Genomic DNA, 22946 nt, shown 5'->3' with positions numbered 1-22946 from the left:
CCTCTTCTCCAGATTTCTATGTGCCAAAAGAATCTTGACTATGGGGGACAAAAAGAGTTCACAAAGCTGACAGTCCAAAGTTCCCTGTGCAATGGCAAAGGACTTGTCAACACAATCAGGAATAAATAATAAATGCTTGTTTGTCAGTGTGCATCATGCAGATGAAAAGAATGCATGGTTCTTTGACAATTTGTTCAACAGGTTTTATTAACTTTATATAAACACAATTCAAGAGATGTTTTGAAGAAGCCATGGACTCCCAGTATTGAAGCCTTATCTTTATGTATATTCTGATTAAGTAGCAACAGGTTTTGAAAACTGACTACAGACTTACCTAACTCATAAGGCATTATCTCAAACATTTAAAATATTCGGCTTTTGCACATGATGTGTCCCAGTTTGTCATAAGTAGACTCCAAAATCAAAAGAGAAAACAATATCACAGGAGGTGGAAAAACAAGATGTCTGAATATTTCACTTTTTGGTTAACTTTTCAAGGGTTTGTTTATTGGTCTTCTATAAAATATTACCCTGCAGAACAATTTCTGAACTCCTATTCTTTCTGTTCAACGTTTTTATAACTTTATCCTAAAAACTGCATGTCTAGATTTGCTTCCCAAATTAGCAGTGTGCTCAAGGTTTTGGGACCAGAGAAACCTGAATTCCAGCTCCAGGTCCACCATTTGCCTATTGATGGAACTCAGTCACTTGTTTCATGTCCACAGGCCTTAGTTTTCTTGTTTATGAAATGTGTATTATCTCATTTAATACTCCAAACAACCTGGCTCATAATGTTTCCGTGAAGATTAAATGAGCTGATTGATATGAAGCTGTACAGTGTCTGGCACAGAGTAACTGTCTAGTAACTATCAACCATTGTTATTAAAATGTATTTATACAAATGTTCTGCTCCTGCCTGGTTGCTTACTCGGTATACTAAGATGTATTCTGCCTCATCTTCATGCCTCCTCAGAGGATGCCACACATCCAAATGCTAATCATACATAAGTCTCTGTCATACATCCTCATAAGATCTTCCCTCAGAATTTCTTCCCTCTTTTTTCATCAGGTAATTATTGACTACACATATCATTTGATAGTTCATTTTTTACTATCTTTTATTTATCTCTACTTCCCTAAACTATTATTTATACTGTTATTTCAGTCTTTGTGATTTCTGATGTCAAGGATTTATGTTCAGTATTCCAAACCAGATTGTAAATTCCTTAAGGGCAAACATATCTTACTTTTTTTTTCTATTCTCTATAATACCTAGCAAAATGTCTTGTTCTGTATGTACTATGTAATGTTGATTTAATTTTTTAAGTCTGTAAGAGAGAGAGAATCTAAAATTATCTTGAATATATTTGTTTTTACAGAACCCATGCCTATAGCACTGAGCTACCTAATGGGATTTGGAATCCTAAGAAATTATAGCCAGTGATGTGCTGGAGCTAGACTCTACTCTTACAAGAGCCAGTGGTGTGTATCTCTTTCCCAATTCTGCGTGCAGTGATGTCTCATTGGTAGTTTGAAACAAGCCATATTAAGAGTATTTATACTATGGGAATTGGCAAACACTACAAATCTGGGCTTTCTTTTTCTCATCTCTTTTGTTCTCTTTCATTCTTTCTTCCTTTATTTCCTTCCTTCCTTTCTCTTTTTTTCTCTCTCTTTCTCTCTCCCTCCCTTCCTCTCTCCCTGTCCCTTTCTTTGTTTCTTTCAGAGGAAGTTACTATATATTTACCAGGACACCACTGGTTAGAATCCACAAAGATAGATTTAAAGCCATCCATAATATGTGTATATATTTAAATACATCTTAACTATTGAGCAAACTCAGATAATCTATGACTCTTTTCCAGAATCAGAGGGCATTCTGTGCACATAGAAATAACATATTCATATCTTATAATTTACAGTTACCATTTAAATATTAATATCCTTTGCAGGTTTCCTGTCTCACATTTAGGTCTTTCATCCATTTTGAATTTATTTTTGTGTATGGTGTAAGAAAGTGGTTCAGTTTCATTCTTCTGCATGTTGCTGTCCAGTTCTCCCAACACTTGTTGAAGAGACTATCTTTTCCATTGGTTATTCTTTCCTGCTTTGTCAAACATTAGTTGACCATATCGTTGTGGGTCCATTTCTGGGTTTTCTATTCTGTTCCATTGATCTATGTGTCTGTTTTAGTGCCAGCACCATACTGTTTTGACGACTACAGCTTTGTAATATAGCTTGAAATCCAGAATTGTGATGCTTCCAGCTTTGCTTTTCTTTTTGCTTTGGCTATTCGGGGTCTTTGTCATAAAAAAAGAATGAAATCTTGCCATTTGCAATGATGTGGATAGAGCTAGAGTATATTATGCTAAGCAAAATAAGTCAGAGAAAGACAAATACCACATGATTTTATTCATGTGGAATTTAAGGAACAAAACAAATGAACATGGGAGCAAAAAAAGAAAGAGAGAGGCAAACCATAAAACAGACTCTTAACTATAGAGAACAAACTGAGGGTTGCTGGAGGGGAGGGGAGTGGGGAATGGGCTAAACGGGTGATGGGTATTAAGGAGGGCACTTGTGATGAGCACTGGATGTTATATGTAAGTGATGAATCACTAAATTCTATTCCAGAAACTAATATTGTACTATATGCTAGCTAACTGGAATTTAAATAAAAACTTGAAACAAAAAAAAATCCTTTGCAAATGATCTTGATATTTGGCAGATAGTCCATATGTTTGTATAGTGTAGCTATGGCCTTAGTAGTTATTTTCCAGAGATTTTATGTATGTATAGCTTGTAATCCTTCTAATCCATGAGCTCCTTAGAGGAATTTACTGGATTAAAGACAAGTGTCAATCAAGAGCTATACTAATGACTGTACTGGGCTCAAAGTAGTCACTCAGGGGAAAAAAAAAATGTATGTCCATTTATTACTTAATTTTAAAATTTAACATTTTTGAAGATGAGAGGGAATTTAAAAGAAAAAGAATATGTTCTAGAAACTAAATAATTACCATGCATAATTACATTCTCAGCCTTGGAGATGCAGATAGAGATTACAGCAGCTTTTTTTTTTTTTTTTTTTATGTTTCCATTCATCATTTGTTCTGCAATTCAAGCTTCAGTGTTTAAAAGGTTCCATTGTCTGCATTAGGTCAGCAATATAACCCTTGAGAAACTTATATCTGTTTAAAACCATCAGCTTGATTTTTTTTTTCCCTAAAGCACCTCCAGTTCAGGTCCTGGAATCAGCCCTGAGCCTCTCTGTATTGCATGCAGGAGAAATATTCTTGAATGTAAGAGGGAAAGGAACAAGAGGAGGGCATATTAGTAAAATCTTGGTTTGCATGTGATATATGTTTCTGCCATGAAAAGGTTTGTTATGAAGGCTGATAAAAAATGCCAGTGAAAATAAAAATATCATTCCATATCATAATCACATACTAAAAGTCCAGTGATCCATCACTCAAGACAAGACTTTATTGTATGTGAGCCTAGAAATTCATCTCCTATTTCAGGAAAACCAGAAATTTTGTCTTACCACAGAGTCACTGTGGTTAAATTACCTTGACCAAGAAATCCAAAGGAGAGCTGAATCCCCTGTATACAGTGAAACAGACATGGGTTTCTAACTCCCTTGCAATAAGTTAAACTTTAATGATCGGATTTCCTCATTTGCAACTTCCCAATTTTGCCAGTTCAAGATTTTGGTCCTGGAATGCTCCCTGTGCTGCCTGCCAGGGCCTGAGTGCCTTATGTTCCTGTCCTCCAGCAGCAGCTGCCTGCAGACAGACCGAATTTAGGACCTAACTTCTCTGTTAGAATGAGATTAGCAGGTGTTAAAGACATGTTAGTATTTAGATGAGGGTCTCACCCAGATGTTAACAGAAGAGATTAAAGAATATTTGGGGCATAAACTGTGCATCTCTAGAATATATATTGTGACAGGAACAAACATTCCAAGTATTTGCCTTTTGTGGAATCACTAGAACCTTTCTGCTCACATTCTAAATGAGGAGAGTATCCACGATAGGACGTCTAAATAGAGACCCAAGATTATGGTGCTTACTGGGGCAAAGCAGCAAGGAAAAACATCCAAACTAAAAAGGCAGTTTACTCTGTAAACAGTAATTTTAAATTGACATTTGACTTCAGATAAGTTGAAACATCTGAGCCTGAATCCCATGCCAAATTAAAACATACATAAAAACCATACTTTAGGGTTGCAGACCTTTCAGAGATGGAGTGGTAATATAAGTATATTCTTTACACAGACCTGTTCCTAATCATGTATCTTCCATGTTTAAAACACTTCAATTGTTTCCTATTTTACTGTAGGACAAAGTCCAAGCCTCAGAATGGCAGGCAAAGCCCTAATGATCTGACTCCTCCTGCCTCACAGTTCACTCCTTGCCCCCAAACATCCTCTGGGCCACTCATACCACATTTCTCCCAATTACCTTGTTTTCAGGCCTTTTCACAAGCTTTTCTGTACCCAAAGCTCTGGCTGATTCCTATATATTTGGGAGGCCTTAGCTTGGACCTTTCTCCTGGGAAACCTTTGCAGACTCCTAAAGGCATGGTTAGATGCCTTTTATATATTCTCCATACACCAGGTACTTCTTCATGTAATGCATTGATACATTTTAAGTGTCCATTCACTTCTGCCTAGCTGACTAAGCAGTCAGCTTCATAAAGGCAGGAGACAGTTCATTTTGTTCATGCTGTGTCCTCAGCACACTACCTCCCTGTCAGTAATCACTGCTTACTCAGTGAATAAATTAAGCTCTTATAACATTCTATTTGATTAGTGACCACAAGAAGTTGAATGGTTAGGGTCATTGCAGGGAAATTCATGAGAGAAGAGAACCTGTTCTGTTGATTGTATGCACAGCACTGACAATAGTAGGTGCTCAATAAATATTTATTGAAGAAAAATTTGGAATACTAAGTAACATTTAAAGTATAATGCATTGCCTTTGATGTAATGGTTAACATGACATTAACACTAATATTTCTAACAAGAATGCTAAACAGTTTCAGATCTGTTAAAATCATAATAACCCAGGGGAAAAATTACCATTCTTTTTACAGCAATCATTACTACTGTAAATATTAATGATTTTGCCTATTATGGTCAAGAATTTTTCCCTTCTCAAGTATTGTCCTGATTAAATATTTTGTAGTCTATCGAGTAGTGTTTTAGATTTGCATCTTTGATTTTCGATAATATCTAGCATCCCTGAAATATGTTATTTTTCAACTACATAAAAGTGATTCTTGATTCCTACAATAGAAACATGGTTGGGTTTCTACATTCCTCAAAGAGAAAAACAAAAAGTTATTTGTAAACATCTTCACCTAGAAAACTTTTGGAGAAAATAAAAACATCTAGCTAGAAGGATATCTGAGGGATGATCTGGTTCAGCACCACACTTAGGGATGAGTGGTTTCTTCCTCCTTTTAAAGAAAGAAGAAGGCAACTAGTTTTTGACTAGTCTGCTCCAAATAGTTAAATATTTTTTCCTTAAAAATAACGCTAGTCCACACACACATAAACATCACTTACAGTCATTACTCTATACATAATGCAGACAACTTGCATAACTACTATAAATGTTGAAAAAACTTACATACCTACTTGATCAAGGAGAGGTAAGTAGAGTGTGCATAGATTTATGGTAATCACATCACATCCACACAAGTGATATTCTCCACCACTCCCGATCCCTATCCCTACCATTGGAGAGAAGGAATCTCTTTTACAGTCCTAAGTCAAGAAAATATATTGAGTCATAATGATTATTGTGATACAAATTATATTACTATAAAAATATACTCCTAGTTTATTTTTAATAAAGTAAAAGAACAACAAAAATTATTTGGTATTCATTTCTTATCTAGAGAAGTGATTGAAGCTTGAGCCTCCTATGTTAAGAAAAATGAGCAAATTACAAAGTTAGCAAAGTCTGCATATTTCTCTTCTCTCACACATAGCACTCTGCTCCTTACCTCCATAGTTCCTCATTTGGGCCTGACTTCTTAAAACGTTCTTTTCTCTCTTTGAACTCAGGAATCATCAGGCAAAGCCAGTAACATCAGAATGGCTTAGAGTTGAGAAAACCCACCCTTCTGGAAGCAGAGTGACAGAGGAGCCATATGGTGGTCTGGAGAATATGGCATTTCCATTGACAACCCAAGCAACAGGAGAAGCAAGGTGAGAGCATGAGAGTTGGGCATCTTAAGCTAGTGGCAAAAGAAGAGTTTTAGGAAAAGCAGGGTGGGTGATACTCGCTATCCAGTAGGTTACTTATTAGGTGATAAGTCAGGAGCCTGCATTCACATTCAAAGTCAGGGACTCAGGAAGACAAACAAGAATAAGTTAGGGTCCAAGGCTAAGGGGGAATGAGGGTACCAAAAAGGGTACTAGAATAGAGCTTTGAATACGAGAATCAAGACAGAAGAAGCTTATCAAGCCTGGGTCAATACTGGGTGACTGATGATCTGAACCACTGAGCGTTGGTCTAAATGATTCATAAAGATCCTGGGAAAGGGTGTGCTGGGCCTTGAGATATGTTTAGAGACACCAGACTTACAGAGGATGAGGAGGTAGAGTATTGGAATTGATTTCTGGACCTTTCTCTCATGTCATGATTTCCTTCAGAATTTCCTGCACTGGTCTCAGGGCTTTCTATACATATGATTAATCCTTCCTGCTTATGTAATCTTAACTATAGGATGGCCTCTTACCAGTTAGGACTGTTCCTTTCCACATCTCCAGAAGGCCTTCACAAGTCAAGGAGGAAGCAAATTGTCAGCAAAATCAATCCAGTGAGCACAGGAAAATACTGAAGCTATTCCACCTTTGCTTCTGACATGTTTGATCTCATACAGGATGGCAACCAGAGTAGAAAAGTATACGCAAAGAAAAAATATTTTGCACTGATAAAAGGTAAAAATGCCTGACTAAATGTACTTAGGGCAGAAATAACCATGGCTGACCATTAATCAACTATGTATCACTGTCACTAAAAATAATCTATCACACACATTCCCTCTTTCCTCTTAGCTGTCATTATCTTTGCTCGAGCCTTGTTATTGCTAATTTGGATTCTTAGAGTTCTCTGTTAGACAATCCCATAGCAATTGATTTTTCCCTGCTCCAATCCTAGCTATATATTAAAGCCCCTGTGATATTTGTCACTCTGTTAATCCATATATTTCAATGGTTACATATTGCTTACCAAATTAAGTTCACTTTTTTAAATCTGACCTAAACATTTTTGCAACATTACTTTCCACCATCCAACCTGTACCCAATAAATCTATAAACTGTTATTATTCCTAGTAATAATATTCCTAATAATAAGTCCAAATACATTTATCTCTTTCTCACATCAGACCTTAGTCTTTGCTTTTTCCTGCTAAGTATGTCCATCTCCATCTCTACCTGATAAAGTCCTACCCATTCTTCTAGATTCTGCTTAAATGTCTAAAGTATTCCCTCCTCACCTCTTCAATTTTCCATAGCTTTCTATCTCTCATGCCAACTATACTCATCACACTCTGTGCTGGATTAAGAGTTTTCTGTGTCCATGGCATAGGGCTTGCTCCTCTTAATATTAATAAATATTTGTTGAATTTAAACAAAGCAAGCATGATTCTTATAGACACACACATATGAACCACACACAAACAACACTATTTTATAATAGAGTACTATGCCCAATAAATTCAGACCCATACACTAAGCTTCCATAGAGAAAGTACAGAGATTCTAATCTTACAGAGACATGGTCACCATGCAAAGTGTATTCTCAGTTTTCTAGAGTTTGACTTTGACCACCATCCTCTTGAAAAGACTCATGTCTACAAAATGCTTTCAGAATCTTTATGGAAACCACCATGTAGTCAAATGAGAGAAGAGAAATGAACTAATCAGGAAATTATAAAAATCATATTTTCGCCATTCAGTCATTCTAGTAAAATCTGTGGAAGCTGAACGTAGTAGCCCGGGGCTTTCTTTTTTTTTTTTTTTTTCTTTACCAAATTATGCAGTTAATTCAAAAGGAAATCTCCATGACAAGGTTTGTTTTGTTTCTTTAGTAGTGGTTTCATAAGCGCATGGGTCATGATGGGGGTAAATGTTAAAGCCCTCTTAACTTAGAGGGGCCCTGGGTGACTCAGCTGGTCAAGTGTCTGCTTTGGGCTCAGGTCATGATCCCAGGGTCCTGCTCAGAAGGGAGGCTGCTTTTCTCTCTCCCTCTGTCTGCTGCTCCTACTGCTTATGTTCTCTCTCTGTCAAATTAATTAATTAATTATTTTTAAAAAGCCCTCTTTTTTGTTGCATTAATTTATTTTTTAGTTGCTTTATTATTAATCCATTTATTTTATTTTTTTAATTTAAAAATTTTTTTTTACTAACATGTAATGTATTATTTGTTTCAGGGGTACAAGTCTGTGATTCATCAGTCTTACACAATACACAGTGCTCACCATAACACATACCCTCTCCAATGTCCATCACCCAGCCACCCCATCCCTCCCACCCCCCACCATTCCAGCAATCCTCAGTTTGTTTCCTGAGGTTAAGAGTCTCTTACGGTTTGTCTCCCTCTCTGGTTTCGTCTTGTTTCATTTTTCCTAAAAAGCCCTCTTAACTTAGAAACTCTTGGTATCCAAATAGTGCTAGAGGGAAAAATGATGTATTCCACATGACTCTGAAAGTAAACATGATCAATATCCTGAAACCCAAACTTGACATGGCTTTCAATTTTAAATGAAATCAGTATAGTCTTCTTTTTTTTATCATTCATAATCCTCTGCCCCAAAAAACAAAACACACAGCCAAACCACTAATTTTGATTCTTCCACAGCAAAATAAGTTTTGTAGTAAAAAGAGAAGAGCTAAGAGAATGAGAAGGTTTGGGTCCTAGTTCTAATTCAACCTCTGGCCATGTAAACTTGGGTAAAACTCTTCACCATTTAAATATCCCACCTCCAGCCTATAAAATGAGGAAAAACCCTGTTGCCTTACCTATTTCATGATGAGGATCGAATAAAATAAATTAAGGGAAAGCATTTTGTAAATTAAGTACAAAAAGCTCTGATGATCCTGATGCCACTTCCCTTTAATCCTCCAATGATCTCCATCCAGCAACTGTGTAGTGGGCTAGCTGTCTTCCTCTCCACTTCATAGACATCCATCTTGACAGATTCTGTGGTGTTCTAGTTTCCCATACTTGTGAAGGCCTCTGGCTCTTCCTGTCTGCCCAGCTGAGTCTTGTACTTCCTTCAGAGACTTCATTCCCCATGAAACTTGCAACCTACTAGGATCTTTTTTTTCCCAGAATTCTTTGTACACTTATACCCCTCCACCTCAAATAGAATATTAGTTTATGACTTTGTATACTCTGGTTATTACAATTTCAAGTCTTGGTGCCACTAGAGTATGAATTTCTATGTATAAAGACTGTGTCAGCCACCTCTTTTATGTAACTCTAAGTGCCTAGCTCAGGGCTGGGAACTTCTTAAAAAGAATGAACTGCTGGGGCGCCTGGGTGGCTCAGTCGTTGAGCGTCTGCCTTCGGCTCGGGTCATGGTCCCGGGGTCCTGGGATCGGGCCCCGCATCGGGCTCCCTGCTCGGCGGGAAGCCTGCTTCTCCCTCTCCCACTCCCCCTGCCTGTGTTCTCTCTCTCGCTGTGTCTCTCTCTATCAAATAAACAAATAAAATCTTTAAAGAAAAAAAAAAAAAGAATGAACTGCTTATTTTCCAACTTTTTTCCCCAGAGTTACTGACTAAAGGACACTTCACCCCCTAATTTCTGACATCTAATAAATCATAAAGTCCTCTCTGTTTTATCTTCAAAATAAAGTCTCAAATATACCCACTTTTCCCTTTCTCCCCTCTCATATCCAGATTTCATCTGCAGCCCTTCAAAACTTTATTACTGCACCCTTGCTTCAGCGATGGCTTTCAACTAATACACAGAGCCAGAAAAATACACTTTTAGAAACCAATTATGCCTGCTTTCTGCTTAGAACCCTTAAGTGGCTTTTTATTACCCTTCAAATAAACTCCTACTGCCCAACAGTGGCTTCCAAGACCATATATGTTCTGGCCCCCACCAACCTCTCCAACCTCACTGTGGGCCACTCTCCCCATCTCCCTCTACCCCACACACATGGCCTCCCTTAAACTTCTCTCAGAGGCCATGGTCGTTTGTTTTAAGGCCTTTGCACAGGTTCTTTCCCTCTACCCAAAGTGTTCATCCCTGGCATTTTGCATAATCAGTTCATTCTCTCCATGTATGAAAGCACCATGCTTGCTTTTTTTCTAATTCCTTCCCTTTAGAGAGGACTGTTTAAGCAATTCCATCTTATGCCCTATTTATTTCTTTCATCTTACTTATCCCGATGGGTAATTATTAGTCATTTTCTGATTTACTTCTGTATTATTTCTCTTGTCACTAGATTGTAAGGTGTATCAAGGTAGTAGGAACCATGTATGTTTTTTTTTTTCCCCATCATTATGCATTCACAGTACCTAGTACTGGGACGGCACACAGAAAGCACTCAAAAATATTTGTCAAATGAAAATTTAACAAGTGAGATTTGAGTATTTAATATAAGCCAGGTGCTAGAGATACAAAGTAAAATAATTGCAAGCTTGTACCCCTAACTCCATGTTCAGTGATGTCATCATGTTAGTAGTTTAAATTTGGCCATGGTGAGAGTATTAACACAAGAGAAATCAGCAAATACTGAAAATCAAGGCTTCTCTCCATGCTACCCCTGCCCCTGCATGACAGCCCGTTTATGAGCACATTACTTCAGAGAGGAAAATGCGTAATTATAAACACATGTGCAAGATGTCATGGGAGTTTTCAACAAAGAGTGCTGAGAAGACTGAATATACATGTACAAAAGGTGAAGTTGGACCCTTACCTTACATCATATGCAAAAAGTAAAATGGATCAAAGACCTAAATGTAAGAGCTAAAATTATAAAACTCTTAGAAGAAAACATAGGAGAAAGTCTTCATGCCATCAGACTTGTTAATTTCTTGGCTATAACACCAAAAGCAAAGGCAACAAAAGAAAAAAAATAGATAAACTGGACTACATCAAAATTTAAAACTTTCATGTATTGAAGTATGCTATCAACAGAGTAAAAAAGCAATCTACAGAATGGGAGAAAATATTTGCAAATCATGTATCTGATAAGGTATCCAGAATATATAAAAACCCTACAACCCAACAGCAAAAAAACAAATAACCCAATTAAAACAGAGGGAAAAGACTTGAACATAATTTCTTTTTTTATTTGTTTATTTATTTTATTATGTTCAGTTAGCCAACATAGTACATCATTAGTTTTTGATGTAGTGTTCAGCAATTCATTAGTTGCGTATAACACCCAGTGCTCATCACAACACGTGCCCTCCTTAATACCTATCACCCATCTACCCCATCCTGCCACCCACCTCCCTTTCCAAACCCTCAGTTTGTTTCCCAGAGTCTCTCATGGTTCATCTGTCCCTCTGATTTCTTCCCATTCAGTTTTCCCTCCCTTCCCCTATGGTCCTCCATGCTATTCCTTACTTTGCACATATGAGTGAAACCATATGATAATTGTCTTTCTCTGCTTGACTTATTTCACTTAGCATAATTCCCTCCAGTTTCATCCATGTCGGTGGATGGATTCATCCTTTCTGATGGCTGAGTAATCTTCCATTGTGTATATGGACCACACCTTCTTTGTCCATTCATCTGTTGAAGGGCATTTTGGCTCCTTCCACAGTTTGGATATTCTGGACATTGCTGCTTATGAACATTGGGGGTCAGGTGCCCCTTCTTTTCATTATGTCTATATCTTTGGGGTAAATACCCAGGAGTGCAATTGCTGGGTGAACCTCTATACTGTTTTTCAGAGTGGCTGTACCAGCTTGCATTCCCACCAACAGTGTAAGAGGGTTTCCCTTGCTCCACATCCTCATCAACATTTGTTGTTCCCTGCCTTGTTAATTTTAGTCATTCTAACTGGTGTAAGGTGATATCTCATTGTGGTTTTGATTTGAATTTCCCTGACGGCTAGTGATGTTGAACATTTTTTCATGTGTCTGTTAGCTGTTTGTATGTCTTCTTTTTTTTTTTTTTAATTTTATTATGTTACGTTAGTCACTATACAATACATCATTGGTTTTTGATGTGGTGATCCACGATCCATTGTTTTCGTATAACACCCAGTGCTCCATGCAGTACATGCCCTCCTTAATACCCATCACTGGGTTAACCCCCTCCCCCATCCCCTCTAAAATCCTGTTTATTTCTAGAGTCCATAGTCTCTCATGGTTCATCTCTCCCTCCTATTCCCCCCGCCCCCCATTTTTCCCTTCCTTCTCCTAATGTCCTCCATGCTATTCCTTATGTTCCACAAATAAGTGAAACCATATGATAATTGACTTTCTCTGCTTGACTTATTTCACTTAGCATAATCTCCTCCAGTCCCATCCATATTGATGTAAAAGTTGGGTATTCATCCTTTCGATTTACTGAGTAATATTCCATTGTATATATGGACCACATCTTCTTTATCCATTCATCTGTTGAAGGGCATCTCGGCTCTTTCCACAGTTTGGCTATTGCGGACATTGCTGCTATGAACATTGGGGTGCATATGACCCTTCTTTTCACTACATCTATGACTTTGGGGTAAATACCCAGTAGTGCAATTGCTGGGTCATAAGGTACCTCTATTTATAAATGTTTGAGGAACCTCCACACTGTTTTCCAAAGTGGCTATACCAACTTGCATTCCCACCAACAGTGTAAGAGGGTTCCTCTTTCTCCACAACCTCTCCAACATTTGTTGTTTCTTTCCCTGTCCATTTTTGCCATTCTAACTCATGTAAGGTGGTATCTCAATGTGGTTTTGATTTGGATTTCCCTGATGGCTAATGATAATGAACATTTTTTCATGTGTCTGTTAGCCATTTGTATGTCTTCTTCAGAGAAGTGTCTTTTCATATCTTCTGCCCACTTCTTGACTTGATTATTTGTTTTTTGGGTGTTGAGTTTGAGAAGTTCTTTATAGATCTTGGATATCAGCCCTTTATCTATAGTGTCATTTGCAAATATCTTCTCCCATTCTGTGGGTTGCCTCTTTGTTTTGTTGACTGTTTCCTTTGCTGTGCAGAAGCTTTTGATCTTGATGAAGTCCCAAAAGTTCATTTTTGCTTTTGTTTCACTAGCTTTTGGAGATGTATCTTGAAAGAAGTTGCTGTGGCCGATGTCAAAGAGGTTACTGCCTATGTTCTCCTCTAGGATTTTGATGGATTCCTCTCTCACATTGAGGTCTTTCATCCATTTTGAGTTTATCTTTGTGAATGGTGTTAGAGAATGGTCAAGTTTCATTCTTTTGCATGTGGCTGTCCAATTTTCCCAGCACCATTTATTGAAGAGACTGTCTTTTTTCCATTGCATGTTTTTTCCTGCTTTGTCAAAGATTAGTTGACCATAGAGTTGAGGGTCCATATCTGGGTTCTCTATTCTGTTCCATTGGTCTATAGGTCTGTATTTGGGCCAATACCATGCTATCTTGGTGATCACTGCTTTGTAATATAGCTCGAAATCGGGCAACATGATGCCCCTAGCTTTGTTTTTCTTTTTCAACATTTCCTTGGCGATTCGGGGTCTTTTCTGATTCCATACAAATTTTAGGATTGTTTGTTCCAGCACTTTGAAAAATGTCATTGGAATTTTGATCGGGATGGTGTTGAAGGTATAGATTGCTCTGGGTAGCATAGACATTTTAACAATGTTTATTCTTCCAATCCATGAGCATGGAATATTTTTCCATCTTTTTGTGTCTTCTTCAATTTCTTTCATGAGTGTTCTGTAGTTCCTAGAGTATAGATCCTTTACCTCTTTGGTTAGGTTTATTCCGAGGTATCTTATGGTTTTTGGTGCTATTGTAAATGGAATCGTTTCTCTAATTTCTCTTTCTACGGTTGCGTTGTTAGTGTATAAGAAAGCAACTGATTTCTGTGCATTGATTTTGTATCCTGACACATTACTGAATTGCTGGATGAGTTCTAGTAATTTAGGGGTGGAGTCTTTTGGGTTTTCCATATAAAGTATCATGTCGTCTGCAAAAAGAGAGAGTTTGACTTCTGGTTTGCCAATTTGAATACCTTTTATTTCTTTTCGTTGTCTGATTGCTGTTGCCAGGACTTCTAGTATTATGTTGAACAATAGTGGCGAGAGTGGGCATCCTTGACGTGTTCCTGATCTTAAGGGAAACGCTCTCAGCTTTTCCCCATTGAGGATGATATTCGCTGTGGGTTTTTCATAGATGGATTTTATGAGCTTGAGGAATGTTCCCTCTATCCCTATACTCTGGAGAGTTTTAATCAGGAAAGGATGTTGTATTTTGTCAAATGCTTTTTCTGCATCAATTGAGAGGACCATATGGTTCTTCTCCCTCCTCTTATTAATGTGTTCTATCACATTGATTGATTTGCGAATGTTGAACCACCCTTGCATCCCGGGGATAAATCCCACTTGGTCGTGGTAGATGATCCTTTTAATGTATTGTTGGATCCTATTAGCTAGGATTTTGTTGAGGATTTTGGAATCCATATTCATCAGGGATATCTGTCTGAAATTCTCCTTTTTGATGGTATCTTTGCCTGGTTTGGGGATTAAGGTAATGCTGGCCTCATAGAATGAGTTTGGAAGTTTTCCTTCTGTTTCTATTTTTTGAAACAGCTTCAGTAGAATAGGTATTATTTCTTCTTTGAATGTTTGGCAGAATTCCCCAGGGAATCCATCAGGCCCTGGACTCTTGTTTCTTGGGAGGTTTTTGATCACTGCTTCAATCTCGTTACTGGTTATTGGCCTATTCAGGTTGTCAATTTCTTCCTGTTTCAGTCTTGGCAGCTTATAGGTTTCCAGGAAGGCCTCCATTTCATCCAGATTGCTCAGTTTATTGGCATATAGTTGTTGATAATAATTTCTAATAATTGTTTCTATTTCCTTGGTATTAGTCATGATCTCTCCCCTTTCATTCATAATTTTATTAATCTGGGTCCTTTCTCTTTTCTTTTGGGTAAGTCTGGCCAGTGGTTTATCGATCTTATTAATTCTTTCAAAGAACCAACTTCTAGTTTCGTTGATCTGATCTACTGTGTCTGGTTTCTAATTCATTGATTTCTGCACTAATTTTAATTATTTCTCTTCTAATGCGTGGCTTAGGCATCGTTTCTTGCTTTTTCTCTAGTTCTTTAAGGTGTAGAGTTAGTTGGTGAATTCGGGATTTTTCTATTTTTGTGAGTGAGACTTGGATGGCTATGTATTTCCCCCTTAGGACCACCTTTGCAGTATCCCATAGGTTTTGGACTGATGTGTTTTCATTCTCATTAATTTCCATGAATTGTTTAAGTTCTTCTTTGATTTCTTAGTTGACCCAAACATTCTTGAGCAGAGTGGCCTTTAGCTTCCAAGTGTTTGAATTTCTGCCAAATTTTTTCTTGTGATTGAGTTCCAGTTTTAAAGCATTGTGGTCTGAGAATCTGCAGGGAGTAATCTCAATCTTTTGGTATCAGTTGAGACCTGATTTGTGACCCAGTATGTGGTCTATTCTGGAGAAAGTTCCATGTGCGCTTGAGAAGAATGAGTATTCTGTTGTTTTAAGGTGAAATGTTCTGTAAATATCTATGAGGTCCATCTGGTCCAATGTATCATTCAAAGCTCTTGTTTCCTTGTTGATTTTCTGCTTAAATGATCTGTCCATTGCTGAGAGTGGAGTATTGAGGTCTCCTACAATTAACGTATTGTTATCAATATGACTCTTTATTTTGGTTAACAGTTGGCTTATGTAGATGGCTGCTCCCATGTTGGGGGCATAGATACTTACAATTGTTAGATCTTCTTGTTGGATAGACCCTTTAAGAATGATATAGTGTCCTACTGTGTCTCTAATTACAGTCTTTAGTTTAAAATCTAATTTGTCTGATATAAGAATTGCTGCCCCAGCTTTCTTTTGAGGTCCGCTGGCATGGAAGATGGATCTCCATCCCTTCACTTTCAGTCTGGATGTATCTTTAGGTTCAAAATGAGTCTCTTGTAGACAGCATATGGATGGGTCCTGTCTTTTTATCCAATCTGCAACCCTGTGCCGTTTTATGGGAGCGTTTAGGCCATTCACATTGAGAGTGATTATTGAAAGATATGAATTAATTGTCATCATGTTGCCTGTGAAGACGTTGTTTTTATAGATTGTCCCTGTAAATTTCTGTTGTAGATCACTCTTGGGGTCTTTCTCCTTTTATAGAACCCCCCTTAATATTTCTTGCAGGGCCGGCTTAGCGGTCACATATTCTTTCAGTTTCTGCCGGTCGTGGAAGCTCTGCATCTCTCCATCCATTCTAAATGAAAGCCTTGCTGGATAAAGTATTCTTGGCTGCATGTTCTTCTCATTTAGTACCCTGAATATGTCTTGCCAGGCCTTTCTGGCTTGCCAGGTCTCTGTGGATAGGTCTGACATTATTCTGATGTTCCTCCCTCTGTACGTAAGGAATCTCTTCCCCCTAACTGCCCTTAAGATGGTTTCCTTGGTTCTAAGATTTGCAAGTTTTACTATTACATGCCAGGGTGTTGGCCTGTTTTCCTTGATCTTAGGAGGGGTCTTCTCTGCCTCTAGGACTCGAATGTTTGTTTCATTCCCCAGATTAGGGAAGTTCTCAGCTAGAATTTGCTCAAATACATCTTCTAGTCCTCTCTCTCTCTCTCTCCACTCCCTCCGGGATTCCAGTTATTCTGACATTGGAATGCTTCATGGTGTCACTTATTTCTCTGATTCTATTTTCATGGATTCTGAGTTGTTTTTCCCTGGCCTCCTCTTTTGCCTTTTTATCTATTGTATTGTCTTCCAGGTCACTTACTTGCTTTTCTGCCTCAGTTACCCTAGCTGTTAGATTATCTAGATTGGATTGGATCTCATTGATAGCATTTTTAAGTTCTGCCAATTCACCTTTTATTTCTGCCCTTAGAGACTCTATGTTGCCATTAATGATTTCTCCAGTCTAGCCATTGTCTTCCCAATTGCTAGCCTGAATTCCATCTCCGACATCTTGGTTATATCTGCATCCATTTGTAAATCTGCAGCATAAGTCATAATCTCTGAGTGTTTTCTGTTTTGGGGTCCCTCCTCCTAGTCATTCTGTTGATGGGTGTTTGAGGGAATGTATAGAGTCCAAATTATTGACCAGAACCCAAGCAAGATTCACCTGTTTTCTTGGGACCTTAGGGTTGCTGGCCTCTTGTTTTCCCAGCCTGTCTTCTGCGGGAGGGGCCTGCCGCGCTGTTACTCAGGTAACCCTGTTTGGGCGGAGTTGCCCTGCCCCCCTGTAGTGGGGGATGGGCTCAGCGGGAATCAGTCTTTGAGGCTTTTGTTCTCTGGTGGCTTTCCCTGGCGGCTTTCCGCGTCTCTTCCACGAGTCAGAGCAGAGGAGACCGTTTCCAACCCTCTGCCTCAGAGCAGAGAGATCGCAGTCTGTTCTTCAGTGAGCTCTCCAGGCCACACCATCTCCGTTTCTGTCTGTGCTGCTATAAACTGCAGCGTCCTGGGTGTGCGCCCCTCTGCAACGCCCCCAGTCCTGCCTCCAGGTCAGGGCTCGTCTCTGCCCTTTGTGCTTCTAAACCGCACCAGCCGCTCCCAGTTCGTGCGTGCGACCCTGCCGCTCCAGGTTTCCGTCCCGGGGGCTGCCCTAAAGTCCTTTCCCCGCTGCTACTGGTCTGAGAGTCTGCGCCCCGTCCGCAGTGCGGGAGGCTGTCACTCACCAGCAGTGTAGGATCCCCACAGCCAGGCACCCTCCCGCTGCCGTTTATCCTCTGATATCTGCCCGCGGAATCACGGCTCCCCGCTTCGTACCTCGAAACCAAGTGCCTGCGATATTCTGTTTGTAGAGATCCAGATCTTCTTACATCTCAGGCTGGTTTCGTGGGTGCTCAGAGTGGTCTGGTAGATATCCAGCTCAATTCCGGGGACCAGTTGAAATAGGGTCCCCTACTCCTCCGCCATCTTTCCACCCTCTGAACATAATTTCTCCAAAGAAAATATGCAAATAGCCAAAAAAGTACATGAAAAGATGCTCAACATTACTAATCTTAGGGAAATGTAAATCAGCCCAACTTACAATGAGATACCACCCCACACAAATTAGAATGGCTATTATTTAAAAAAAAATAGAAAATAACAATTTTGGCAAGGACCTGGAAAAATTGGAATTTTGTGCATTTCTGGTGGGAATGTAAGGTGGTACAGCCACTATGGAAAGCAGTATAAAAATTAAAAATGGACTTATCAGGTGATTTGGCGATTCCATTTCTGGGTATATTTTCAAAAGAATTGAAAACAGGAACTTGAACAGATATTTGTACAACATTCATAGCAGCATTATTCACAATAACCAAAAGGTAAAAGCAACCCATTGTCCATCAGTACATGAATGCTTAAACAAAACATGGCCTATACATACAACAGAGTATGATTCATCTTTAAAAAGAAAGAAAATTCTAACACATGCTATAACATGGTAAATCTTGAGGTTATTATGCTAAGTGAAATAAACCAATTACAAAAGGACAAATATTCTATGACTGCACTTTATATGTGGTACTTAGAGTAACCAAATCCATAGAGACAGAAAGTAGAGTGGTGGTTGCGGAGGGCTAAGAGGAGAGAAGGGGAGTTACTGTTTAAATGGGTATGGAGGGGTGCCTGGGTGGCTCAGTCGTTAGGCATCTGCCTTCGCCTCGGGTCATGATCCCAGGGTCCTGGGATCGAGCCCTGTGTCGGGTTCCCTGCTCCACCGGAAGCCTGCTTCTCCCTCTCCCACTCCCCCTGCTTGTGTTCCCTCTCTCGCTGTGTCTCTCTCTGTCAAATAAATAAAATCTTTAAAAAATAAAATAAAATAAATAAAATAAATGGGTATGGAGTTTCTGTTTAGGAAGATGGGAAAAGGCTGGGAATAGGTGGTGGTGATGGTTGCACAATGGTGTGAGTGTGCTTAAAGCCATGCAACTATACATTTAAAATGGGCAAAACAGCAAATTTTGTGTTAGGTCTATTTTATCACAATAAAAAATAGTTACAAAAAAATGTTATGGAAGTATAACAGATCAAATAGCTGGATTAGGAGAGATTCTGGTGCAGGAACTAGGACTTCACAGAAGAGGTCACTTCTAAACAGAAAGAAGGGAAGGATATTTCTGGACAAAGGGAGAGTATGTACAAAGGAAAGGAATATGAGAATGTAGCGTATATTCAAGGGATGGCAGTTTGGTGAAGGCTGGTCACGGAGAGAAGCCTGAGCAGCAGCCATCAAAAGATCCCAACAACTCTGAACCAAAGAACTGTTGTTACATTTCTACTTACTTGCAACTTGACAGCTTACATATGTTTATTTGGTATTCACCAGACTATATAATTAGCCAGCATATCCACTTTCCCATCTTACTAGATTTCAGACAGTTTCCTCTATTTAACAGTAAACTTGAAGGTGAGAATTTTGCCCAGGAACTGGAGAATTATATTTTACAGATGGTAGGCAAAAGAGATTTTCAAGGGGCACCTGGGTAGCTCAGTCGGTTAAGCGTCCAACTATTGATTTCAGCTCAGATCATCATCTCAGGGTTGTGAGATCAAGCCCTGGGTCGGGCTCCACGCTAGGGTATGGAGACTGCTTAAGATTCTCACTCTCCCTCTCCGCTGCCTCTCCCCCTCCCTTTCTCTCCCTCCCTGTCTAAAAAAAGAGAGAGAGAGAGAGAAATTTTTAATATCCAAAAGTCAGAGTGAAAAAAACTGATACCAGTGCATTCCAGAGCCAATACACCCAAGCTTAAGCTTGGGAGATGTCTTAATTCTCTGTTTAAGATACTTTCAAGAATTATCAAAAATTTTATTACACTTTTTTCTCAGTAATCTAAAAAAAGTAATTGTTTTAAGCCTAAGGTTAATGTTTTATCTTGCATGATTAGTTGTACGAGTCTATTATAAAGTAGCCAAATAAATCTCACCTGTTATTGCTACTTTGACCAGAAAGAGTTGATCACAGTGAAGAGAAGTAAAAATCATAATATTCTGTCAATATGATTCAGCATGGATTATGTCAATATCATTAAAATGTGAAACTGTTTCCAACACCAAAAGCAATTGGATAACTAGACCTAGGAAAAACTGCTTCATTTCATCTAAATGGATTGGAACGGTTCACATATCTCTCAGAGACCTGTCCTAAGGTCCAAAGTTTCTTCCAAGATAGTCTCATGTACTAGAGGATCTAAATGAAGGAAGAAATGAATGAGCAGAGGAGTAAGTTTTAAACAAACAGACAAAAAGTTTGAGATAGGAGAGCCTCTTTTATCTGTTTCATTGCATTAAATATGGGTTAAATATCTTCTGAGAAGGTAATTTGCAGGCATTCAAGTGAAAAACTAAAGGCATTTCTTCTGAACAAAAGAGTTGTCAATTTTGATCATTTTTCTTCCTTTCATACATCATCTCACTCTACCCTGTTTTGTTCTTCTTTCTGTACTGTCATTATAATCTGCATAAGAACCTCATTTAGTTAAACATCCTCCACCCAGTGCCTTAGGAGAATGGAGATTGCTTCTGTCTTTTGGGTTTGGTTTTTCCCATAAGTATGTTGTAAAAACTATATTCTTCCTTCATATCAAAACGCAGGCAGTTTCTTTCTAATTTTAGTTTCCTTCTCTGAACAGCAACCTGCAATCAAATTTTTGGCAGATAAATATATTACAGGGCTTTTCATTTTATGAGTGCTGCTGTTGAACTTGGGCATATAATATGGGAAGTTAAAGAACATTTTTCATGCCAATCTTTAATCTCCTCCTCCTCTTTGTTCCCATCCCACTGTAACTCCACCTCTATTATTGCCTATACCAATTCCAATGTGGTTAGTATTATATTATCTGCCCCATGAAGGTAAGATTAAATTTAATTTACTCTTTCATTCAGCAAGTATTTATTGAGTGGCAGCTGTGGGCCAAGCACTAGACTATTGATTAGGGATATAAAGAGAAATGAAATAGAGTCCCTCTCCTCAAGGAGCCCATTTTTTCCCCTATTCTATCACATGCACTGAATATATGTTTGTTCAGTTAAATCAGTAGATAATGCTTGAGCTTGAAGATGGCTAAAGGACTTTGGCCTAATTAAATAATAAAATGTTTCTATAATGTTCTCACCATACAGCATCACATGCTTATTTCTTCTGGAAGGTCTGCAATATTGAATATTAAAGAAACTGTAGCCACAGAGATGCAGAGAAAAGGAAGGGAAAAGGTCTATCCAGGTAGTACAGCAGGTGAAGAAAGAGACCAGAGGGAAGTGGAAAGCAAGAATTGACCATGTTCTTTTGCATCTATGTCTGTAGTAAAGGGCAGCCTTGTCGACCTTGGATGGTTCTAATTCATACAGGGTTTCTCTACTTTTAAAACTTGACCAAACTCAGAATTCAAAGAATCTAAACTTGAGCCATAATTCCACTTTTCATAAAGTTGGGACAAGTCATCAACTAAAATCCTTCTTTCATGTCTACATATGGTGACTTATAATCAGGCATACCACAGACACAGGTATATAGACAGAGAAGAGGAAAGAGACTAAGTAGTAAGACCACTATGGCCAATTAAAATCACACAAATAATCTTTGGGTAAGGAGATTTAGAATCTCTTAAAATCTCTCAGAGTTTAATTGCCTTCTTGGTTGTACTACAGATTAAACCAAGTTCATTTTTTAAGAGTTTCTATTTAAGAAGTCCTTTATAGAAAATAATAATTTTCAACATTTATCCAACAGTTACTGAGTATTATTCTGTGCTGGGCCCTATGTTGGGTGTTGCAGACACAAAGATAAATATGACACTCCCTCAAGGAGCTCCCAGTCCAGTGAAGGAACAAATAAGTGTGCTGCTGGGGACCAGGTTTCTAATCCTCCTTCAATTCTCAATTTCTCTAGTCACCTATGTCTTCCTTTTAACTAAAGAAGAGTATTTGCTAACCTGATTGCTTAACTTTTTGATACCTTTAGAGACACAAAATTGTAAAAATAGGGAAAAAGAAGAAACAGGAAAGGTAGCAGGGGAATGAAGGGATAAAGGAGTTAAATCAGACTGCTTAAGGAAAAAGAATGAAGTAGGGAGAAAAAGAAAAGTCACATGGAACTAAAGCTGACGAGAGCATTTTGAAAGCTAGTATTTGAGCAGCTCTGGAATATAAGAGTTTATAATGTGAAGTGTAAGAAAATAGAAGAATGGAGAAAATTCTGAGAAGAGTTGCTCTGAAGTAGAGTCCCCTTTGTTGTTTGGTTGAGAGAGAAAAGTAAAGTTAGAATATATTATGAAATCATTTTTGGCCTGTCCAGCCATGCTTCTTTGTGTGTGATTCTTTACAGAGACTGAGCCATGTGAGGCCCCAAGATTTAGTGTGCATTTGGAATGTACATCTATAACTGAAGTGTGTAAAGGAGCATAAACATTGAGGTTCACAGTTTGGAAATGCCAACATTATTTAGCTAAGCTGAGCTTTTCTCAGGCTGAAGTCTCCTAATAGGGGATTTATTTTAATGCAGCATTATCGTATACTATCAGTGAAGGCTCCAGGAAGCAGGTGATGCATGAATAGTTGAACTATATTAGATAGATTAGGTAGATAGATGATGATGATAGATAGATGGTAGTTAGATAGATAGATAGATAATTTTTTTTCAAAAACAAGGCAGCACTCACCATAGCACATACTGTGAATTGTGCAAGACTGTTGAATCCCAGATCTGTACCTCTGAAACAAATAATACAATATATGTTAAAAAAAAAAAAAAAGAAGAAGAAGAAGAAGAAGAAGAAGATAGAAG

General features: G+C 38.4%; 1 long non-coding RNA gene across 1 annotated transcript in view; it reads left to right on the top strand.

The window, feature by feature from the left end:
- The first annotated feature begins 1395 nt into the window (after nt 1–1395).
- Nucleotides 1396–22946, top strand: part of LOC116635444 — an 88116-nt gene continuing 66565 nt past the window's right edge. Inside the window, exons 1-2 of the long non-coding RNA XR_004300166.1 lie at nt 1396–1482; nt 6080–6223. This is a non-coding gene — a long non-coding RNA (uncharacterized LOC116635444). The remainder of the gene's footprint in view (nt 1483–6079; nt 6224–22946) is intronic.

Source organism: Phoca vitulina, unplaced genomic scaffold, assembly GCF_004348235.1.
Source record: "Phoca vitulina isolate PV1807 unplaced genomic scaffold, GSC_HSeal_1.0 scaffold11, whole genome shotgun sequence".
In the NCBI taxonomy this organism is placed as follows: Eukaryota; Metazoa; Chordata; class Mammalia; order Carnivora; family Phocidae; genus Phoca; species Phoca vitulina.
Note: the sequence above shows the minus strand (reverse complement) of the source record. Positions and strands in the feature narration are given on the sequence as shown.